Here is a 23,023-nt window from a genome sequence, read left to right as displayed (position 1 = left end):
TGCTGTTTAAAAAAAAACTGCCCAGAAATGACGTCCACATTTTGTCAACTGATTGCGAGACTTGCTTAAAAGTGTATAATTTACCACACAAATCAACCGAAAAATTGTTTAAACTCGGCTGCGTACGGCAAAGAAAATTAGTGCTTTCACACGAACCAGGCGAGAAATAAGGTTTCATTAAGTTTATCGCTGCATTCCATATGTTTGAGCGGTTACAGATCAATAGTTGTCATCAGGTAAGGCTGGGTGAATTCAGTTTTTTGCTGACAAACTCACGATGCCAAAAAAAGATGTGAAATTGTATGAATTATGAAATATCATTTTTGTGTGAAATACGTGTAGGCGTACTGGTATGTAGGTATTCGGTGGCTGGAAATCAAGACTTCAACGAACACATTGGGTATATAGTGGTAAAAGGCCCCTCAAACCCCAAAGTCGATGTGCGACCCAAGGTGGGGCCTTTATCTTACTTGCCATACTCAAACAAGGTAAATAAATAAGTTGCGGTCATGTTGAAGCGCTGATTACCCAGCTCATCTGAGGTCTTCTGAACGATCAGGATAGACCAAAATACCTCAACACTTAGTTTATATCACCAGTTAATGACGTGTGGGCCAAGCACTCAGAGTGACCCTAAGTGTGAGTACAATTAGCTCACTCAATTAGGTCACCTCATAAACTCCATTCAACATAGGCCTCTGATCTTTAGTGCCCTATTTTGGGAAGCCCTGGTATTTTTTCATAAGTTTTCTAGAAATCCGACCTTTCAGGGAAAAGTCGGACAATGTCGGACTTTGGTCGGATAAATCAGGAAAAAGTTAGGGAAACCGTTAAGAAGTCGGATAAAGCCTCCTACTAGCTAGTGTATCAAGTATAACGTTTGATATCATGTAGCCAATGCAGTGGCTGGAGTTACTCAGCTGTAATAAACAGTCTAATAGCTTGCACACGTGCTTAATTATTCAGCTCGGCTAATGGTTAAATCTCAACTCCATAGTAAATATAAAGCTATAGCCGCGACAGTCTCAATGAAGCATTGCCTAAACATAGACTAAGTGTGACTCTGGACGGGTCATTCGAAGGAACACGTCTTTGGGTAATCAAATATTTCTTTCTTGGCGCCTAAAACATATGGAATCAATGAACGTAATGGATCTGGATTTGCTAATTACTCGATCCTTGATGATGTTTATTTTATGCAGGAAAGTGTGGATTCAATTTGTTGACTTGTTGGGACTTGTTTCCGATTATCGGTGTTCAGTTGGTATTATAATTCCAAATAGTCGTGAGGCTGCATTCTGTTTATCATTATGAGTTCTCATTAAATCAATGCTAATGAATGGTTATTATTAACGGCTGTATAGATAGCCCATGTAATTCATTTTAGTCATCAAAATCTGCGCAGTCATTCCACTATGTTCCCTACCGCACTTTTACAGTGAGAGGAAACTTTATAGGGACAGAGAGTTTCCATCGCAGGCCCTCCCAGGCGCAAATTGAAGGGAACTTGGACATTCATCTTATTGGGGAAGTATAACATAACATCATAGAATACGTTACACAGGCAAATGTTTCATCAAAAAAGTTATTTGATCGCAGTTTCGCTTTGAAGTCGAATGTCACCCCAGAAATCACTGGAAGCTATACTTTCATCCAGTATGATCGCAACGACGCGGAAGGTGGAACTCCATGAATAAATACATAACTGGATTTGTCACCTTATTGATGAGATCACGGTGGATGATCTCATCACTCGGGCACTATTGAATACTCTTTGAAATTGGTAGAATATCTGCAGCCTAGGGTTCGGAGGGGATCGAGGCGTGATGAAGGGAATCTCTGTCGTGTTGAAGTGACAATTCATTTGAGCAGATATATATGCAACTGTTCGAAATTTATTGGACCGTCAAGGGCCCCCCAAAAACGATCCAAAGTCGGCCTACGCTTTGAAGTAAAGCAAACATTATTTGTTGACATAGATTGATATACGCTGCCCTGTCCTTAATATCGTTTACATGTAAAACACAACCCACTATTAAAAAAAAGTGGTAACCGAACGAACGGCTCCAAAACTTAACGTTGTCGGCAGGATTCGAACCTGCGCGGGGAGACCCCAATGGATTTCTAGTCCATCGCCTTAACCACTCGGCCACGACAACTGCTTACTGATAGGCCTCTATTTACCCGTATCATAATGGCTGTGATTTGGTTCAAACACAGCATAATTGAAGTTGGCAATCAAAATCAATGATGAACATAGAATATTGAATAACATGTGAAACGCGATACGTGGGAGTTTAAAACAAGGTCATTATGGCAACAGCTGTCTCAATACTTGAACCAGTGGAAACGAGGAAATAGTAAGTCCTATCATAGTTTCCCCAACTGATTGAATTGATAATGCTTGTGCTAGAAGGTGGGATGTATATTGTCCAAGCAGAATCCCGATACTCAATCCTGACAGTGCTGTTTGCGCCGAATAGGCAGCTGTCTTCTGATTGGTTGATACCTGTTAGGAAGTCCCAAACTACTGCTTAAGGAAATTGGTGAATTTGCCTCTTGGTGTTTTCTGTCCATTCTTACGAAATGAAAACAAATGACACGTTACCACATCTTGTTCTATCAGCTGTACTTGCAAGCGAAAGGTACAGGATGGATGAAGTCACCACCCGAATTCCGAGAGATGTTGATTTTGATGTTGGGACAGGAGGAGAAACTGCCTGTTCTTCTCGAGTTAGCGATATTGAGGATTATCTCATCCGTAATCCCGATCGTTTAATCGAATGATAACTGCTCTATCGTATGTTGTAAAAGGTTTGATTGGGTTGGCGACCTTTTCTAATTAACAATATTGGCCAAAAACTTCTCCGATTCCTTTTGATTACAGTTATCAATCAAATGTATCTCACGTATATCAACTCACCATTAAGACATCAAGATTAACAGAATGTCTTTTTGTTCTATCAGTCGTATTCGTCAAAATCTTGCCAACTTAATAATATCTGGTAATGACGTAGGTTTTGATATAACCTATTGATTTTTGGTGCAATTTCGGCAGTTTATAACACATGGCACCAGATAATGTTACCACCAGCGGTATAATTACACCGTCAGTAGATTTATGAATCAATCATATGGTAAACTGTGTGACTAATAGGCAAGTACTTCAATAGCTTGTTCTTTGACCTTGTGGATGGTATTAGGTAACGAAAACACAGGCTATTAAATATCTTCTGGTTAATGTAACCATCATCCTATAGTTTAAAACATTATAAGTATTTATTTCTGATTTCAAGTCACAAGAGTCTGATGAAAATAAAAGTTTGAAAAAGCACTTGTTGATTAAACTGTATCAATGTTGATATGATGACATAATAATAGAGGTTTTGTACTCCAATGACTAATAAACGTCAAAGTGAAAATAGTGATAAAAGTCATTGTTATGAAACTGGTGTTGATTCAGGTGGCTATGCCGGCATGTTATTTGTGTTTAAGATCTAGATCAAGAATAATAATTACAAGAAATAGGCTAATGGGAAAGACGCGTGAAAGAACTTTTAGTAAAGTACACTCACGTCATTTTTCATGACACGGCACGACTCGGCATATTATAATGATAACGGATAATTAACTGTGTATAACACATAGTTGGCTGTGATGAAATCTCTTCGCCAAAAGAAACATGGAATTAAAAACAACTAGGTTGCTATCGCTGGGCTCAATGTGAAGTTTGTGAAAAAAAGTTGATATTTGACTTTAAAAAAATACGTTGTCGGCAGGATTCGAACCTGCGCGGGGAGACCCCAATGGATTTCTAGTCCATCGCCTTAACCACTCGGCCACGACAACTGACTTCTTGATGTCATTCTTTTTAAGCTGGAATTTGCTTGGAAAATCAGCCTTATTCAGTTGACAGTCATGGCCTCAAAGAAATATCATATAATCCGTCGGATTCGAATTGAGCTGGACACTTTTTCCACAGAGGGAAATCTTCTAATTTCACACCGGCATTGCAGTTGCTCCTGATATAAACGCTCTGCTCGAGTTGTTGAATTCAGTCAGTATATTATCGAAAAAACAAAGGAAAGAAACCAACGAATGCGATTGTGTGATCACGGAAAGTACTTTTTATAACTTTCAGTGTCTCCGAGCGCTCAGCACCAATCCTATCCACATTACCTAATCCTACTAGTTCGTGGCCAGTTGCCAAATGCTCATTTCTTGTCAAAGGTCAAAATCAAAGCAGACATCAGATGACAGTTGAAATATGAAATGGTTAGAAAACCTGTGCCTGCTCACAAAACATTGATTTTAGACATCTAATTTTATCAGATGTGCTGTGCCAAAGCCTGTGGCCCCCTCCCGTCATTCTCGGAACGACGCTAAAAACTTGTCAGTTGTCTTTGTCGCCCTCCTTTTCCGAAGACATGATTCAACAGATACTCCACAGTGGCCAAGATGAAATCAGCTACGCTGAGTACGCACTGTTGAATCTAGCAAGGCTTGCATCACCGCAGCTTAGCCTTATTCTCTCTCAAAAACAACCGAAACTCCACTCGCATCCGCTACTCAAATCACTTCGTCGAACCCATTTATCTTTATAAAGAGACATCAGCCCATTTCTTCAAAGCATTGAGCCCTCACCAGACACACGACTACTTTCATTACGATCTGAAAAAATACCACTGATTTATTTCCCCGATATTCTTCAGCATACGCCCACCAAAGAGGTAAATAGCCCTTTTAATAGTGTTAATATTGCTTCACCAATTATCGATAACGTTGAATCTGTCCAAAAAGAACTCTGTCACACTGAAAGGAGGCTGTCGTATCCGTAACAAGTAATAACTATTGCTGACCGGACTCAATCACTACTCTGAATAATTCCGTTACCGAGGAAGATGTCCTAAATGCATGGTATTTCCTTAGTCATGTTGGTTAGGTTGACACCCGTGCTGAACCAAGCTCTCGATGCATCCACAAAGAGCACTAATCTGACAGTGACTAAGTAGAATTACATACGTCTGTAACCTAAAGTTACTGACAATCAAGTGAAATCAGCCGGTAATAGGTATGTACTCCTGGTTGTGCAAGGAAGGGAACGCCATTGCAGACTTATTCAGAGTAGATCAGCACTGTGTATTGATTATCAGAAGTACTATTAGAATGTTCATAGACCAAGACCACCCTATTTTTCATGCAAAACAAGTTTCTTCTGATTCTAAAGTACATCATCCTAGCGTCACGTACACCTTTGAAAAACAAATCTCTGATCGTATCGGATTCATGGGCTCAGCACAGATCACATTCCTCAACTACCGAACCCATAATCTTAGAACGTAGATAGTATTGCCTCACGTGCTTATCAACCATATCACGTGGTCAATCAGATTAAAGATGGCGGGCGTTTCAATTTCGTTGGCGCAAAGCCTCCACGTACCATGATATCCATCGACCCTAACCCCAAGCTTCCCCTTACATAGGAGATCAATATGTCTTCTTTAACAGACCCACGTGAAAGTAACAGCTAGTCTCTCATGATTGCGTGATGACATGACATTATAATTGATATCAGCTTCACCGTTTTTTCTTCTTGCTGGCTTATAAGCGTTCCCTTCCAACTAATTTTGGGCGACGAAACATCAAGAGAGGTCAAATGCATACTTGATACTAGTATACAAAGCCAACAGTTTATATATACTCGAAAGGCCAGCACTTGAACTATGACCCGACACCAAACCCAGCGCTCGAGGCAAGATGGGGTTACAGTTGCTACATGCCTTTATAATCTGAGAACATGTCCGATATCCATCGGAGGAATAGATATGGGTAATTGATCTCTCCTTAACCGAAAGGAAATCGAAAGTTCTCTACCATTTCGTTTCCAGTCCGTCATGAGTAAAAAATGTGGTCCGGGCCTTATCGGTCACGGGGACTTGTATTTGCCAATACCCCGAGGTTAGATCAATGATATTCTAATGTGATATTTAATTGTATACTTAATAGATTAAAGGAATTGCCGAAGTTTTTGTCACCTGTAGGAATGGATAATGTATTGGATAAGTGGAAGCAATATTTACCAAAGGTATTGGTATCAATACCAGTTAATTGACAACGATTTGGACAAAGTGACTATAAATCAATGATAACTAACTAACTGAGCTTGGGAAATAAACCTCTCTCGTGTTTTCCTTTAAATAGGTTTTGAATTGTTTACCTTCTTGTCAACAACCCGGTCATGTAACTCAAGGCGTCATCCTTTTACGGATATTTCATGGATGAATTTGATACCAAAGGTGTCGAATTGTTGATAAATTAATGAAATCACTTCTCCTGAGACTAGGAGACGGAATGGTGTTGGACTAGTTCAATGTTCGAGTACAAAATGACATTTTCATTGATTATATATATATATATCTGAGTATCAAACTAACTTGTACTCCAGACCTGGCTCGGACAATTGTTGTAACCAAAGATTTCCGTCAGCCTCCTGCAGTGGGTCTCTACCGTTATCGATATCTTCTGAGGGAACCCGCTTTGGGCGAGCATCTCAATCGATCCAGCTCCTAAGTAACATGTATACCTATAATAACAATTGATTTAGGTGGGATAAACTTGAGTAAGGACCACAAGTGGCCGCATGCCTTGGAGGCAATGCCTGGGCCATTACTGGCCAATGGCGTGCCGCTAGTTTTCTGTATAGGTCTTCTAAAAAGAAATCAATTCGGACAGCTGGTGGTTGTTCTTCTGACACGAGTATAGAAAGTTCCTTTCAGACGAGATTCGGGGTCGCTTCGATTTATTCTCAAATTTACATTCAAAACAGTCAATGTTTGGGGATTCGGTGTGTAGAGATCAATGACCTTTTGCTGCAGCGACATTATGTTTACTTTCAATACATTACAGTTTGTTGGTTGCAGGGTTGTAATAGGATGTGGTCACTCTTGTTTCTACTCATCACGAGTAAACCGGGGGCTACATATAGATTCCATCTGAATCATTGTCAGCGAGGGGGGGAGTACAAACAAAAAATATCCCTTAAGACAAGCATGCAATCATAAATCACAGTCATCTGTCGGATTCACTACATCGGGCTGCCCCGAAGTTTGTTTCTAGTGAAATCGAATTGTGACATCGCTTTTCTTGTCTTTATAATTGCTGGGCAGCATTGATTTACAAACAATGTGCAACATTGCTTGACTCACCAGTACTTTTCGTCCGATATTTTGTAATGTCAACCAAAAAAGGTTATCCCTGGTATCGGATGTGGTTTTGGACACTCCGTGGATTTGCTGGGATCATATTTCGATCTGGATTTCACCCATGGTTAGATTGAGGGAGCGGGGAATGTGGAACCACAGGGCGTATCTATGATGACAACCCATGCAGACAATTGGAATGGCTATCGATATGATTGTCACTGCCCGCTAGGGACATGAGGTCCAGAGTTTGGTCGTTTCTTTTCAAATTCAACACCGTTTGCGCTCGGCATCTGGCCTGTGGATAGCGCAATTAAGTTGTTGTATTGACTTAAGTGGAGGGATGATGCATAGGCCAAGATTATTGCATGAAAGACGACTATTTGAGACATTATATCTGTCACGATTCAACCATCTTGACCTAAGACATAAGATTTCTCTACGTCCATAAAGCTCAATAATATCTGATGAAAACAAGGAAGTTACATAGATTTCTTACCAGATATTTATCACTTCCTCTTCGACGTACAGGTAGGTGGCTCACCAATGATGATTTTATTTAGCGTTGGGTTAGTTGAGTAGTATTCCAAGTCGTGGTAATGGCCAACGACTTGGATGTACTAGTAGCCGTCTCAGCCACATGTCTAATTTGACATTTGAAATACTGATATTCAAAATTCTGTGATTTTTTCAACCTGTTAAAATATAGCTCCCACCGAGGATCACGACATGCTTTACGGCCACAGATCCTAAAATTCATCACAATCCAGACAGATACAGCTATAACAATTCCGCATGACTGCACAAGATTTGATATCTAACCTTATTGTCTATGCTTGAGTCGTTTCGGCGTGGTTGGAATGACGAGAGCAGATTATAACGACGATTTAGGCGAACTGCTCCAACAAAACCACTTGATCGTAACTCATTGGAGGGCATACAGGAATATTTCGATTTCACGATAACAATTTGTCAAATCAAAAGCATCTTTTGAAGATACGTTCATTCAGTTCCAGAAATAAATGAGGCGTTGAATAGTATTCAATAAGTGAAGTCCTGTTTGCTGCAATCGTTATAAGGAGCCCGCGATCCTCCCCGCATTGGCACTTGTATAAAAGGGGAGTTTATCTGCCACATTTGCAACTCAACCAAAAACACTCATTGGTGGCCAATCCTTTTCCTTGATGAACATAGCTTCTATTTTCATCTACTAAGATCCTGGTTATATATGAGAGAGTTCCGCCGGTCTGGCTGATTTAGTTGTAGTGTAGGAGGAATATCGTTCTTTGGCGATTTCCTCTGATAAACCCATCTTATATCTCGATCTTGCAATTATACATAACACGCAGCTTTTAGCTAATGAACCGACTGATAAACGGGAATGGTGAATTTCCTGATAAAGGCAAAACGCATGCAAGCCACACTAAATTTATCTGACGTCTGAAACCGTATAATATTTATCATTTCCTCTTCAAGAAAGTATGGTTGGTTCACCTTACAAATGTACTTGTGAAGTTGGCTTCATCAATTCCATATTTCTCCTAATTAGCCACATTGCTTTTCGATTCAGGCGTATCCACTGTCATGTACCATGTACTAACTTTCCCTTAGGCATATATATTCGTTGTTTTCAAAACCATTCCTCAAATGTCTCAAACCACTAAAGGGCATCTATGATCAACGTTTCAAGTTTGGTATGACTCTTCATTTCTCACAAGTCATTATTAATAACATACCTAAGATACCATACCTATAAGCTAACTTGTGTTGCCTCAACAAGAAAAGGCAAACTGGTATTGATTAGCTGTCCTCTGCTTATACGATGATCTAGATCATATTCTCAAGGATGGTCAACCACACTGGACCTGTCAAATGCTACTTAAGTTTTCATTTATCAGGATATTGAATAGAAAAGTTCTTCATCTGCCAAACTCAGTTCTCAGTTAGATAGCCATTGATATTCTAACTCCAACTCTATTATCGTCTAGAGAAACTGATGCATGAATATCATTCACGTTTTAAGCTGCCCAGTGTAACAAAGGAGAACTTATTGAACCAGTCAGACGGTCATGCAATGGTGTGAGCAGAGTTCCCAATCCGTATCATGGCCTTGTCGGCTTCGGCCAATAGACCCAATTTGCATGGTTTGTGTCAACATTTTTGAAAGCACTGCCTCCTCCACCTCAAGACTTCTGTGTTGATCTGACGATCCTTGTCTCGTCGAATCACGTACAAGTGGAAGTATAGTGTCATGTGTTGCCGCCAAACGGTACTTAGTTCTGGGACCTGACATTATTGCCGTCCTTGTAAGTTAGAGATGGTCTGCAGTAGTCTGCACGACGCTTGTCGATATGATGAAGAGTTCTTACAGTTAATCCAGTAGTTCAAGGCTATAACCTTTGTTACGGTCAAGAACGGTTCAGCGTGATCCACACGGATCAAAGTACGTTTCATATGTCCTTGGACCACGACGAAGGCAATTGGAACTTAGATGTTCCAAAGTGGCGGAAGATGAAGCTACATCTAGGCCATGTGGCAGGCGGAAATATCAGTGTTTCCAAACTGTAGGATAGCTAGAAGAAAAAGTAACAGTCTTCTCGAATGTGGATGTGCTGCATTGTCTCTGTTAGACAATGGCGGACTTTTGTCGGATAAATCAGGAAAAGGTTAGAAAGTCAGAAACCGTTAAGAAGTCGGAAAAAGCCTCCTATTAGTGATAGCTGTTGTCTTCCCCTATCCGATGATCTTGCAAGAGAATGGATAAACACAAGCCTTTTCCATGAACAGACTTGCAACCGACTGTCAAGATTATCACATTGACGAACTATTGTTTTTGATGCTGCTGATCATAGACTGCATATCCATTTCTTGCGTTTAGTTATCTAGTAACGGATGTTCTTGCATAGGCATGCTCTCTTAGCCCGCTGGAGCAAATGCTAAGGTAAATTGACATTTCTTGCCAACTGTTTAAGAGGTGCACTTACTTCGTGGAAGTCAACACCGGTCTATCATCTGTACATCACCCTGAACAGTGAACAGCAAAGAATAAGAACAGGTGTTTTGTTTCTTTTTCTTGTTATTTTGCGAGTTACTCGTGACAATTAAATCATGTAGGACATTTGTGCGGCGAGTTGGTAATATCTGTGACCGTGGCAGATCTGAGGAGTACATCGAAGGTTCTAGTGTAGCATCAACATCCTGGCAGCAAGCAAAACTACTGATGTGGCTTCAGAGAGTGAGAAGAAGGGCTGCTCCTGAAAGAATGATGTCAGTTGTATGCCGGCTTGCCTTCAGTAGTGTTTTCTCATGGTCGCATGTTGGTGTCTGTATCTTATCAATTGGTTTGGCATATTTCTTTTTCCAAATATGTCCCTTTCTCAAGAGAGATCGATGCATAAGTAAATGGTTAATGCATCGTACGAATCCTGAGACTGGGTTGGCTATTCTAAAAAGATCAATCCATTCACAACGACAAATTACATCAAACTACATCGGAGTCTCTCAATTTTGAGAATTCATTGCGGTAAACTCAACTTCATAGATGTCACTTCCCATCGTCATTAAACTTTGAGAAGTACAATAATTGCATTCCTTGGGATGATGGTAAACAGGCTGCGAGAAAGATGCCATTATCCAAATCTGTCTGTTAGATTTCTGAATTCGATTGACATGACTGATGTAACGGGTCCATGTGAATGCAAAATACTTATGACATTTGTAATTCGACTTCAATTGACATTTGGTCAAAAGCTTAGTACTCGTGAAGAGTGCAGATAGGTTTCAAGACGGTAGCATAACGGGTGTGCAAGCCAGACATTGATCATGAGATCAGATTACAAGAACCTTAACAGCACAGGCCTACCTCTACTTTATTTGATGGAGTTCCAGCGTGACAAAGGCTTTCAAGCAAGAATATGGTTCCGATGAGAATATTTTTCAACGAAGCAAGCGAAGAAATGATGAATGTCCAATCAACAACTGAGCTGATCTAGATTGAAGGCATGGTGTACCGGCATTGATTGCATTGATGCTTCCAACTTCCAAGGTGCTATGCCAAAGGATGCCCGCTCCTTGATGAGCTGAAGCAAGTATGGCTGTTGACATGTGGGTAGGCATGATCAGTCTATCCTACTTTCTCTGTTAAGAGTATGCATTGTAATTCGCTCGAAATCGCATTCTGTAAAAACCTTCTGCTACTTTGAGTCACTCTCAAACACGAGAAGCCTGCTACTTTGGGTCACTCACAAACACGAGAAGCCTGCTACTTTGGGTCACTCTCAAACACGAGAAGCCTGCTACTTTGGGTCACTCACAAACACGAGAAGCCTGCTACTTTGAGTCACTCTCAAACACGAGAAGCCAATTGTATTGAGACCATCATACTTCTATTTCTCTCTACACTACATTCTTTTCCTTCAGCCATCAAGAGAAAGCAGATAACCGACAAATTACTACTTTTATTGAAATGTACGCAGTTGAGGGGTGTTGCAGCCAACGTAATGAACTTATTTACCGATACCTTGATCCAATTACATAACACAGCTGAACATGAGTATGTTGTTACTTAATGGAACTTTGATATCATACACCTGCTTGCATTTTTATGGAGAGCTCTAGTGCTTCAAAGTGATCTTATATAACATGTAGGTGGTACAGAATGAGGGGATCGAGTTGACACAGTCCTGATCTGTGCAATACACATTCAAGCATTTGTGTATGACAACGTTGTCAAGGAGAAAAAACAAGATTAGGCCAGGAATCTTCAAGCTTTTAAGAAGAAACAGAATGAAATCTGTCCTTCCACTAGTAGAAGGCTTTTCCGACTTCTTAACGGTTTCTCTAACTTTTTCCTGATTTGTACGACAAAAGTCCGACATCTTCAGACTTTTCCCTGACGGATTTCTAGAAAACCTGTGAAAAATACTAGGGCTTCCCAAAATTAGGCATAAAAGATCAAAGGCCTATTATATGTTGAATGGGGTTAATGAGGTGAGTGAGCTTATTAGTATTCACGGTGGGTAAGCGATTTCCCCTGAAACTTCTTCTCAGAATTTGTTCTGGAATAGATTTACCTTGTTTCAAGTACTTATCGTTCATGGTGATTATTTTCGAGACTGCATTTCCCCAAGATGGCCGCCAGATGTTTACTTCCACCACATTAGCCAAGCAAGCAGAGTTTAACTACATACCAAATCAGCGTGGCCGTCGTGAGGACATGACAGGGTAATCAAGAGTCCGATGTCATTGCATGTCGCGGTCTTTGATTCTATTGATATCAATAAGCCTGAATATATACCGGCGGTTTGAAATGCGATATCGATCTGTCATATTTGATAGGCTTGTTAGTGATGGAGGCGACAGGCGAGTGGTAAGAATAGACATCGTAAAGGTCTTCATGTACCTCAGCAGGAAATCTAAATAAACATACAGATTCTCGTCTGATATTTTATGATATAAATCCACGACTTAGGAGTCATTAGATATGTTCAAGTCATGATTACATTTAATAGACATGCGAGAAGAATAACTCTTTCAAATAAAGATGGAGCTCTTCGGATTTCTCAAATCAATGGTTGAAGCCAAATCCAAAAGGACCGTCATGTTCAAAATATTTAAGAAATGGTGAAAGAAGAACATTATTACGACACACAGAATGGAAGTACCCGTTCATTACTCATGATCATTCACTTTTAGTGAAACAAATCTAGTTAACTAACATAAGACAAGCCTGTCGACCCAAACTAATAAACTAATCGTTCTTATAGTAATTTCGGTAAGCTGCTAACTTCATAGGTTCGTTTAAGTTAAGTAGTTTGGTTACGCTGTGAAATAGACTAGAAGGGAATTACTCCAACGCGATTTCTTTAATCTCAATCATAGCGTTTAAGCTATGTAGCGTTTCAGTCCCCAGGGGCAGGTAATACAATTGTGACCTACGATGTCACGTCCTGCTAGCAACATGTGATGATCTGACTTTAACAAATTGGATATTGAAATTGAAAGATGATACGTTCAGAACGCCCATGGGCTTTCAACTTAATAATCTTTGTGTAACTTGTCTGACGGACTTTATAGTTTTTAGACCATATTAATATTGCTACTGCTTATTCGTGTTCTATTTCTTCCAAAGTATTGATGCATCAACGTTGTGAACCGATATTGAATTGATATTGTATGGCATTACAGAAATAGTTTGGCTTCATTGATGTAAGAAAAGAAGGGAAAATCTGGTTAACCTTGAATTGATTGATAAACTAATAATCACCAAAGTGTGCGAAGTGTGTTATCACATATTTAGAGGCATCATTCGCTTTCCCCATGCCACCTGAAGAAAAGAGTGTACATGTATTTTATCGAGAACTAGAAGTCTCAAGTATGATCTACTTGTTGATATTCCTTCAACGACTCGTCCCCAATCGACTCCGTCGAGACTTGTTATGCCATAGTACTATATAAATGATATCAATCTGGTGCACACCCATGAGTGGTAACCCTATCAAACGTCATTATGCCTCGAGACGACTCGGACACGCATATGTCCTCTTATAAGTGATATTGATAAGGCCCATTAAGAGGTATGATAGCAGATACGGTGGTCAAGGAAGTCCTCTCTGATGAAGATAAGGAGTGGCATCTGGCTAAATGAGGCCATCTAATCGATGTCAGCGCCCACCGCTACTCTTCGTGTATTGATTGTATCTTGTCGCTCAACTTGACCTCGAAGGTCCTTTTACTTCATTCAACTCTCGAGTAAATAGGTTCGAAAAGATGTTTTATCATCCGCTTGGTCAATGCACACCGTAAAATATTTTGTTTTTGAAAGTTGTGCTGGCAGCATGCAATACAAGGCTAATCGATGAAGAAACGTTCGTATCCCCTTCTTGCTGAAATAATGTGTTATCTGTAATCTTTAATTGACCCTATTCTTATCTTCTCCATTTCAGGTAAGTACGAACACATGAAAGCTTAGGTCCTGAAGGTAGGATGAACGCTGATCTAATTCAGTAGTAGTTGGGTTGGTGACACTGTTGAGCTTGAAACTAGACCTGCAGACATTTCAGCGACTAACATTGTCAACAATAGAATATATGTTTGAGGAGTTGAAAACCATTCATGTAAACGAATCTGCATAAATCGATCTGTGACCAACTCATGAACCGGATTCACCAAGGCTTATGTTCAGTAATACGATATCGGTAACTGTCTCTGTCTTGAGACTGGATGTCCTTCCCAGCATCGACCAGTTTAGATTGATCTATCTGTCTTTTTCTGCTCAGTTTCACTGCGCCTTCAAATCACCCATTCGGGTTTATCTGTTTTCCTGTCTTCAGAAGTTTTGATCTGTTACCGATACCCATTCGCCAGAGCGTTAAATTCGTTAAATGAAAATAGGTAGAATCAGCCTGACACAAACTTTCTTATTTTGTTTTGGGACAGCATGTAGATTATCGACAAGAATCGATAATTGGTGGTCATGTCACGACCCTTTATATCTGATATGGATCTCAAGTATTGCATCCAACAAAAAGCTGATCCCCATGTATTCACACCAGATGGTGCATTCTTTCTATTGGTCGAATGACGGCGAGCTCTCCGCCCTTCTGGGTTCGTTATCAATGTTTCATTTCTTTTGCGAATTGTTTCGGACAGGTTTCCATTGTGCTGTCAATGGCCGCATCCAAATGATCTTTTTCATGTTCTTGCTCTTTTCTTTCCACCTGTAAAGGAAAACGTGCATAGCTCATTGAAGAGTTCTTCAGCTTAAATGCTAAAACGGTTTAAATTATAGTGTGTTGCTGATTGGTTTCGGTCATCTTCTAAATGGTTCGTATCGTGAGCTAGCAGTGTGGAACTTGAAAAATATGGTTTGCTTGGTTACTTATCGGCGACAAACCTTCCTTCTAGAGTCTGTAAATCTTCCAGATCTTATATTGAATGCATCCAATTGCTTGAGTTGGCAATCATGACCTCTTCTTCTTGTATCGGGATCAAGGTTTTCCTGTATCAGGACATCTCGACAGAGAAGTATGTAAAACAACCCAAGCTGTGAAGGAAATGGCGGCGATGGATGCTTCACTTACCAATATTATTATGATCAATATATCCAGTTGGCCTATGCGGGCAGGTTAAAAGCTGTAGAACTAAGAGAGGAACCCAAGAAAGTATCATTGGATAGGAAGTGGTTATGAATAAAGGTCAATTCTGAGTTAGAAGAGTTATCTCTGACAAGATATCGTATGTTGTTTTTCTTGCGGCTGTGAGGTGTGTAGTGCTTGGCTAAAGCAGGTAAATATTAATCAGATTGTCAAAACATTATCAAAGAAACTAAACACGGTATCATATCACGACCGTCTTGAAGAAGGTGTCCATTGTTCCTCCGTCCTTCCTTTTTGCCACCGATTTCAAGTAGCTAAACGGAAGTCTCTGTAGTGTAGCCAGGACAAGGCTTCGCTATCATACACACGAAATCGCGGTATTGGGTTCCTGTTTTAGATATAGCCTATCAACATGGCGAAAAAAGGACACTCCTGGCAAAATCGATAGATATAAGTGGCGTCACTTAAGCTGCAAAGAAGATCTTATCTCGTGTTTTTCTCCAGTGAAAACATTTCGTATGCGCCTCATTAACTGTAGTTCTGTTTCCTTGAGGCAGTTTGCCGTACTTTGTTGGTCGCTGCCTGGAATCTCAAGACACTTTATCTGAAACTGATAGGGTTGAAGTTCAATGAGAAGAAGTGCTTTGCAATATTGGCGATGAGTTCTTGAAGTAAAGCAATAATTGAAAACGCTTGCACTGTTTGGAGAAAAAAGTGTTTTCCACTTATGATCAATTATTTTTAAAGGAGGTTTGTAGTTAGTGTGATGTTGCTTTACCAATAATATCGAACTCAAATTGAATTTTTAGGCAGCGAACCTCATTCCACACGTTTCTTCACTACTGAGCGAATATTGAAAGAACAATATCAGCTGCAATGTTGAAAATGAAATGAAAGCAAGTTTAGGCAGGGTTTTTTACCTTCGTCAAAAGAGACTTTTTGTTGTTTAGACATTTATCAACAAAATTGGTTAAACTATTTTAATAGATCAGTTAACAACTTATCATCACCTTGATGATAGCGAGACCTCTTTCAGTAACTTAACTAGATCTTCTGGACATCTTGAAAGAACAGATAGTTACGCGTGGCAGCGTAAAGCTTCAATATACAATGATAGTTTTTAAAGTACAATGCAATATATTACGTCAGCAGGTTTTTCCAACTCATCTTTACTTTGCTACATTTGTGGGGATGAAAGAATAAAAGTAATGACACATTGTAAAGAAACAAACACCCCATTGACAGCACAGTACGTTATATCATTGCACACCAGTAATAACTTGAGACTCATGGGTGCTTTGTACTGGTTGAAAGGTGCTGTCGCCTGTCTTGGGGTTAGTCATCGTGTCATCATGGTGATCTCTTTGTGGCAAAGCGCGCAGATCCTTATCGAGATACGTGCTGAAGGATTATTGCAACCTTCGCGTGATGAAAGAAAAATTAAAAGAGTTAGTCGTACTTTGTGAAGCTACACGGAAAATTCCACGTATAGCTGTTTTCGACAGTGAATGGTGACTTTAGGATCCCCAGTGCTTTGAACAGGTCGAAAGTGCAACATATTTTCTTCTTGGTGTTATCATTCTGTGACGACATTGCTCCGTGTCGATTCTTTAATGCGAGTGTTAACTTATGGAAACTCTCAAGTGCATCATGTTTTGAATAGTTATGACACGCGACCAAAAAAGGATATTCTGGTTTAATGGAAGCAGCATGCCATGTAATGCAATTTAGACTAGGATCTTGTTAGCACTTAACCTTTCAATAGATGTGAAAAATTCAGTGTGGCACATGTGGAAGTTCTTCGATTATAGTAGACAGATGATTTCTATTTTGGCGTGTTATGAATACATTTTAAGTTCTTCGAATTAAAAAAAATTTCGCGAAAGATATTTCGCAAGTGTTATTTTCGCGAATTTATTGTAATTAAATTTTTTTATAATGGCGTGTTATGAAAATATTTGAAGTTTTTCGAATTAAAAAAAATTCGCGATTGTTATTTTTGCGATCTTTTTTCAATTTTGAATATATATTTCAAGTTTTTCCAAGATTTTTATTATGTCGTGTTATGAATATATTTTAACTTTTTCCAATTAAAAAAACAATTTCGCAATTTTTATTTTCTCGAACTGACGTTATTCGCGAACTTTGCAAAATAAAACTCCGGCAAAAGATGAGCTTTAGACGTATTTTATTTGACAGTTGGAAATTCCCGTGAGAAGTCAAGCAGTGTGTCAATTGCATGGGAATGCACGCAACATTTCCTGTTTGAATACAAAGATTCTGATACAGTGAAAGTTGCATTGTGTCATCAGCACGATTCTTAGGTTACTACCGCACAAAGAAATATTTAAGAAAAATGTGAAGAAATTTACCTTTTTCAAATTTGGTACGTTACGAAAACTTTTAGTGAGAAATTTCAATTTGTTAAAAATTGACTCATCACATTTTTTACCAACTGTCCATTTCACATTACACTGCCTTAAAGATAAAAAAAACATGCAAAGATACTTTCAAAATACCCAAATATAGTTAACCTGAAACCATACGTTTGACAAAAAAAACACGATCTATACACCCCCAGATATTTCCTTGCGTATCACGTCTATGTAACGATATTGTCTTCATGTCTAATTGGTAATTTTGTAGAGAATAGGTTTTTGGTTTTGATTCAATCGATCGCAGTAGGATGAAGTAATTAGATTGATCGACAGCAATTAGAATGACCTTTGAAGAAATTAAACATTAGATATTTATGAATTCATTCCACCGTGTGCTCAAATGAGTTGTCTAAGTTTGATTAAATAAAGGATTTACACCAAGGTGTTTCCACAAGCCTTGTTCAACCTGAACCATTTCCAGCAACAACGAACGCCCAGCTCTTGCTTCTCTGAATATCTTTGGATATGATGCTCTCTCTATGACACGAAAAAACAGCGATTGTTTACCCTCGTGCTTGTAGCAAAGTCTCATGTTTCAATGGCACAGTGACGATCACGAATTCTTATTTGTCTCCTTTCTTGTCTACATTGTGGAAAGAGATCGTGTGGTCTGCATACAGTGCAAGAGAAGAAGAAAAAGGATTCAGAACCAATTATGTGCCAAAATCTTTGAGACTCGTCATAGTCATTTCAGTTCAAGTTCAAAAACTTATATTTTGTACTCTACCCAAACACAGCTTTTACGCAGGGGCTGAAAAGCGAATTTGTGAACCCTGCTGAAAGCAAAGGTGAAACGCCAATGATTCTATGACAAAGTAAGTTGTTTGGAAGTTAGGTAGTAAATGCGTAGAGCTAGAGTAATACGAGTATTTGCTCACTTTGTATTCGATTCATCTGCCGCTACTAGAGACAGTCACAGCAGTCATATAGAACTGGTATGAAGTAGTCTGAAGTATCGACAATGACCCTACTTTATGTCAGATTGGATGGAGGTTGTATTGCCAGTGCTAAGGGTTAAGAGTACTATCCAACTAGTCAAGACTGTGATTATAAATATGATTGGGTGGCTGGGTCTGCTACGCGCAAAAGAATCATATACTGCCATATCGCCTATCCCATTGTTTGAAATCGTGATCAGGCGTTAGAACAGTAGTATAGGCGTTCGCATTGGCGTTTTGGGTCTTTAGAAAAAATAAAAAAACTCTAGCTATTGTCTCTCCTGATCTGTGGTGTAAGTCAGCCAGAGAAATGACCTTTCATTGCTTTGTTGTTCGAGACAAGTCTACAACCTTTTACTTTAACATAGATAGAGCCTTCTTGACCAGAAGCCAAAAGCTATCAATCTTTGCAACATTGCCTTGACGGTATCCACAAACAAAGTAATTAACTTCAGTGTTGTGATGAATCAGTAAAACGGCGAGTAATTGGCCAATTGTTAAGGTTAACAGACCTATTTAATCTGGTCCTCTATCGATATTGATCTCTCTCTTCAATATCTGGCTTGATTTCGTATTCACAGCACGTCACCAACACTAAATTCCCGATGACTTCCGACAGTGCCAGTCACCACACACCATTAACTTCGTACAGGATCGCGCCGCCGGAAATTCTCCAATTCAAGCCCTTCAAATGCGCATTTGTGGACACTAAATCTTGAGCGGCACGTTACCACTTCAGTTACACCAATACTTAATAAGTACGGCTGTTGTGGGTGAAAGGAGACGACCTTACATGTCTTAAACGACGCTCCTTTTCTGGTTCCCGATACAAATAACACTCAAAATCTGGCAGCTTTAGTCATCAAACGAAGTCTTTGCTTTCCAAAGATACGAGTGCTATGGGAGTGACACTTCTCAGAAAGACTATAGTGGACTAATAGCTGTAAGGTTTACTAACAGTAGATGACACATGGTCCTTCTTGTCTTTATGGTCGACCTTTAGCACCTCGTGTCAGTTTAAGAGTATCTCCTTCATGTGGAGCTGAGAAGGGCGTTTAGGGCGTCTCTCGTCTTGGGCTTGCGTTACAGATTGCTGTGCCTTTGACACGGGGAGACGGTACTTATCGGGTACTTATGGCAGACAAGGGTGGTTCACTTCATTCTTTATCACACCAGGTGACTGATATCATTTGGTATGCCTTAGCTACAGCTGAGTCGTTGGCTCAAAGTAGGACATGTCGAAGTGTCAAGGTTTAGTGTAAATTCACACTATTCCAATTCGTTCATTACCATTTGCAGATCAGTTCGTAAATGTTAGCTCTTGCTTGGTCAAGATGTAGCAGTATGATAGGGATGCAGCCTGATAAAGTGCTTACAATGAACATCCATGTTCAGTCTAAGTCAAAGAAATCAACAACAGAAGAACACCTTAGAAACCTACGATACGTTCCGAAAATAAAAAGCTTTGTCTAATCCTTACACGCTCTATTAGATTTAGATGAGTTGGCAAGAAAGCATCATAATCAACCAAGCATGATTACCATAGGTTTGCATGATATGATTTCAACTTCAGGTCTCTTCATATTGCTATATTAATCTTTGATGAAGGTATGCCAAGCTCATGATGTATGACCGCCAAAATACCACCATCTAATTGGTTACTTGTTGTCAACTGCACCACCAGGTAATTCCATGGCGTACATTTTAATCGCATCTGCATACACGTCCACGATTTCACCATCGCGTCACTATATTGTTCTACCGGATGTATCAATTACCGTTATCCGGGTCTTTAAGCAGTACTTCCGGCAGGTTAATGGCCGCTTTGTTTGCATACATTGCCATTACTGATCAGCAGACGGCATGGAAAATCATGACATTTTTGTCAAATCAAGAAAGATGCGGTAGATTGATGATGTAAAGATATAATGTTAGCTTCGTGAGCTGAATTCAACGAAACCTTTGACATGAAATGAAATGCCATCTTTTTCTACTTAAGTGTTACATATCACTATTGTTCATGAATGAACGCAATCCGAAACCTAAACTCCAATGGGAGTTGTAATAGCGACAGATGGGGGAAGAACAAATTGGTTTTCAATTGGAGCTGCTTGGAATCTGAGCACCAATTGATTGACATGAGGAGGGCTTCAATGAAATGTAGATAAACTCGAGAGATTAAATAGAATCAAAGAAGAGGGCTCAGCAGTAAATGATCCAATCCTCAAGGAATTGGTTGACATCATTAACGGATAATGAGGCATGGGGGGATTGAATATTTTATTTTCTGTAATGTGCACGTTTCGTTTTTGAAAGAGAGTGAAGTTGATTGGACGATTTGGGTTTTTTCACGTGACGATAGTAGGAGAGGTATCTTTCTTTTAAATATTAAGTTTATAAAGGTGCACAGAATCAAATGCGCGCACGTATATACGTTGCTTTGAACTAGTTCTCGGTTGGGTTTGTGTTTTTTTACAATATATTGTTGGCCAAGTGTCGACAGATCATTGCCTCGACAGAGCGCGCCCAAAGCAGTACATCAGTCTGTCTGATTCTGCCCTTTAAACTCGAAAGGTTTTGGCGTTAGCAGGCGGCCGAGAATGAAGTTATGTAGCACGAAGTGACTGCGGTCATCCACGGGGATGACAGCTACTAGCTGCAACAGAGTACATCATCGATCGACCCAGCAGCGGCTACTGAGCGGTGCCGCGAATATAACAAGTAGATCCTGTTTCATTATGGAAACACTCGCCTCATTAGAGCCCTTGATCACTAGATATTGATACTGATGTACATAGGATCAGTGTAGCATCGAATGGGCAAGAGAACAAACTTAGAATTCACATGCGTGGTCAACCAAGTGGTGTTTTATGACTCAAAGAATTCGATGTGACGTTGCTGTTCGATCGACTGATTCCAAAGGGAGCAGCGATGAGCCGATGTGATGTTGGCTTTTTTTCTGCCGGTGGTGAGAGATATTGAACCAATAAGATGCTGTGTCAACGCCCGGGTGTCAACGATGGGATGAATAGAGGCCCTGAGGTCTGTGTTAAAGGTTAATGTAGTGCCACTGCTCGCGCGGAAGCAGATGGTCAGACCTGAGTATAGTACCAGAGTGGAGTCTGGAGAATCACAGCAAGACATGGTATTGCTGTAGGACACTTAATGCCGTAAGTTGACAGAGGTATCAGTAAGCTTCCGTTTCCGAGTGTTTACCCATCTTTGTTTGAGATCGTTGGAAGATTGATTCACACGTTGTTTTTGTTTCCCCTACTGAAGGGTCATAATCTCTCTACCGTTCTATCGTATGGATATATCGAAATATGGGAAACAACCAAACCGTTATCCCGGTTCCAATAACGAATGCACAAAAGATGAAAAATTTGTGCCAATTGTGCCAAATAAGGTGAAGATATTGGCTCGGCTCATTCTGTTCTGCTGGCCATATCTTTAGTGATAAACAGCATTGACCTCATCGACGTCAGTTAATAGTAAATATGGTAATAGTCCATTGTTAAGATATCTTCAGACCATGCTGGTGTGATGAAAAGGGACGAGGAGTCTAAGCAATTACAGTCAGGACGAGTCTTCCCTTTCAACGCCTTTCATTCCAAGTCTAGGGAATCACTATAGCACGTCAATGATTGATGGCATGGATGAACCAGTGCTATCAGAAATGCACACTATGTAATTCAAAATATCATTATCTATCTTGACAGTAAGAATTGAGTCTGGCCTCACGTGATGGATGGTTGCATGCATGCGCAGCTCTCTAATCGCTTGTTGTACCGTTCACTTCAATTAGAACACAAGAACTTGATCTGAGTGGTATTTAAGTAAAGAGATTACCACATCAGTCATAGATTGCCATCCTTCCGTCTTAAGAACCACTAGAGACAAAACACATAACTGCTGAACGGCGCTTGCAATGTCTTTATACAGTGATGCTTAAATGCATTACAGACCTTTTGAACTGGAAAGCTCTCTTAGGGCTGAGCCCAAAGACGTATTACAATGACACACTATTTACCTGACCACACCGAATGTTTACAAAACTTTTTCTCTGCTGGTGATACTGGTTAAATCACCGCCACTGCGAGAAGACTGGATTAGGCAAATGCATTAACACTAAAACGATAATGGCCAGATATTCTGCTTTCTTAAATGATACTCAGTAGTTTTCGTTTACTTTGGTTTCTCAGCAGCATTCACAGCGGAATAGCTATTAATGGGGCGACAACCTATTACACGAGCTAATCATTAAGAGGCGGATGACTGAAGTAACCTGAAGAGAACCAGTGGTAGCTGATAACTGAACTCATTGTAATCATGTAACAATGAAGCGGTTATAG

General features: G+C 39.9%; 1 protein-coding gene and 2 non-coding genes across 4 annotated transcripts in view; 1 reads left to right on the top strand and 2 right to left on the bottom strand.

Annotated features, from left to right (window-relative positions):
- LOC135494631 (trichohyalin-like) overlaps positions 1-23,023 on the top strand; it is a 60,411-nt gene that overhangs the window by 21,505 nt on the left and 15,883 nt on the right. The gene's annotated exons all lie outside the window — the stretch shown is intronic.
- Positions 2,078-2,159, bottom strand: Trnas-aga (transfer RNA serine (anticodon AGA)). Its single transcript has one exon. It is a non-coding gene; the product is annotated as a tRNA-Ser (tRNA).
- Positions 3,768-3,849, bottom strand: Trnas-aga (transfer RNA serine (anticodon AGA)). Its single transcript has one exon. It is a non-coding gene; the product is annotated as a tRNA-Ser (tRNA).

Source organism: Lineus longissimus, chromosome 10 (genome assembly GCF_910592395.1).
Source record: "Lineus longissimus chromosome 10, tnLinLong1.2, whole genome shotgun sequence".
Taxonomy (NCBI): Eukaryota; Metazoa; Nemertea; class Pilidiophora; order Heteronemertea; family Lineidae; genus Lineus; species Lineus longissimus.
Note: the sequence above shows the minus strand (reverse complement) of the source record. Positions and strands in the feature narration are given on the sequence as shown.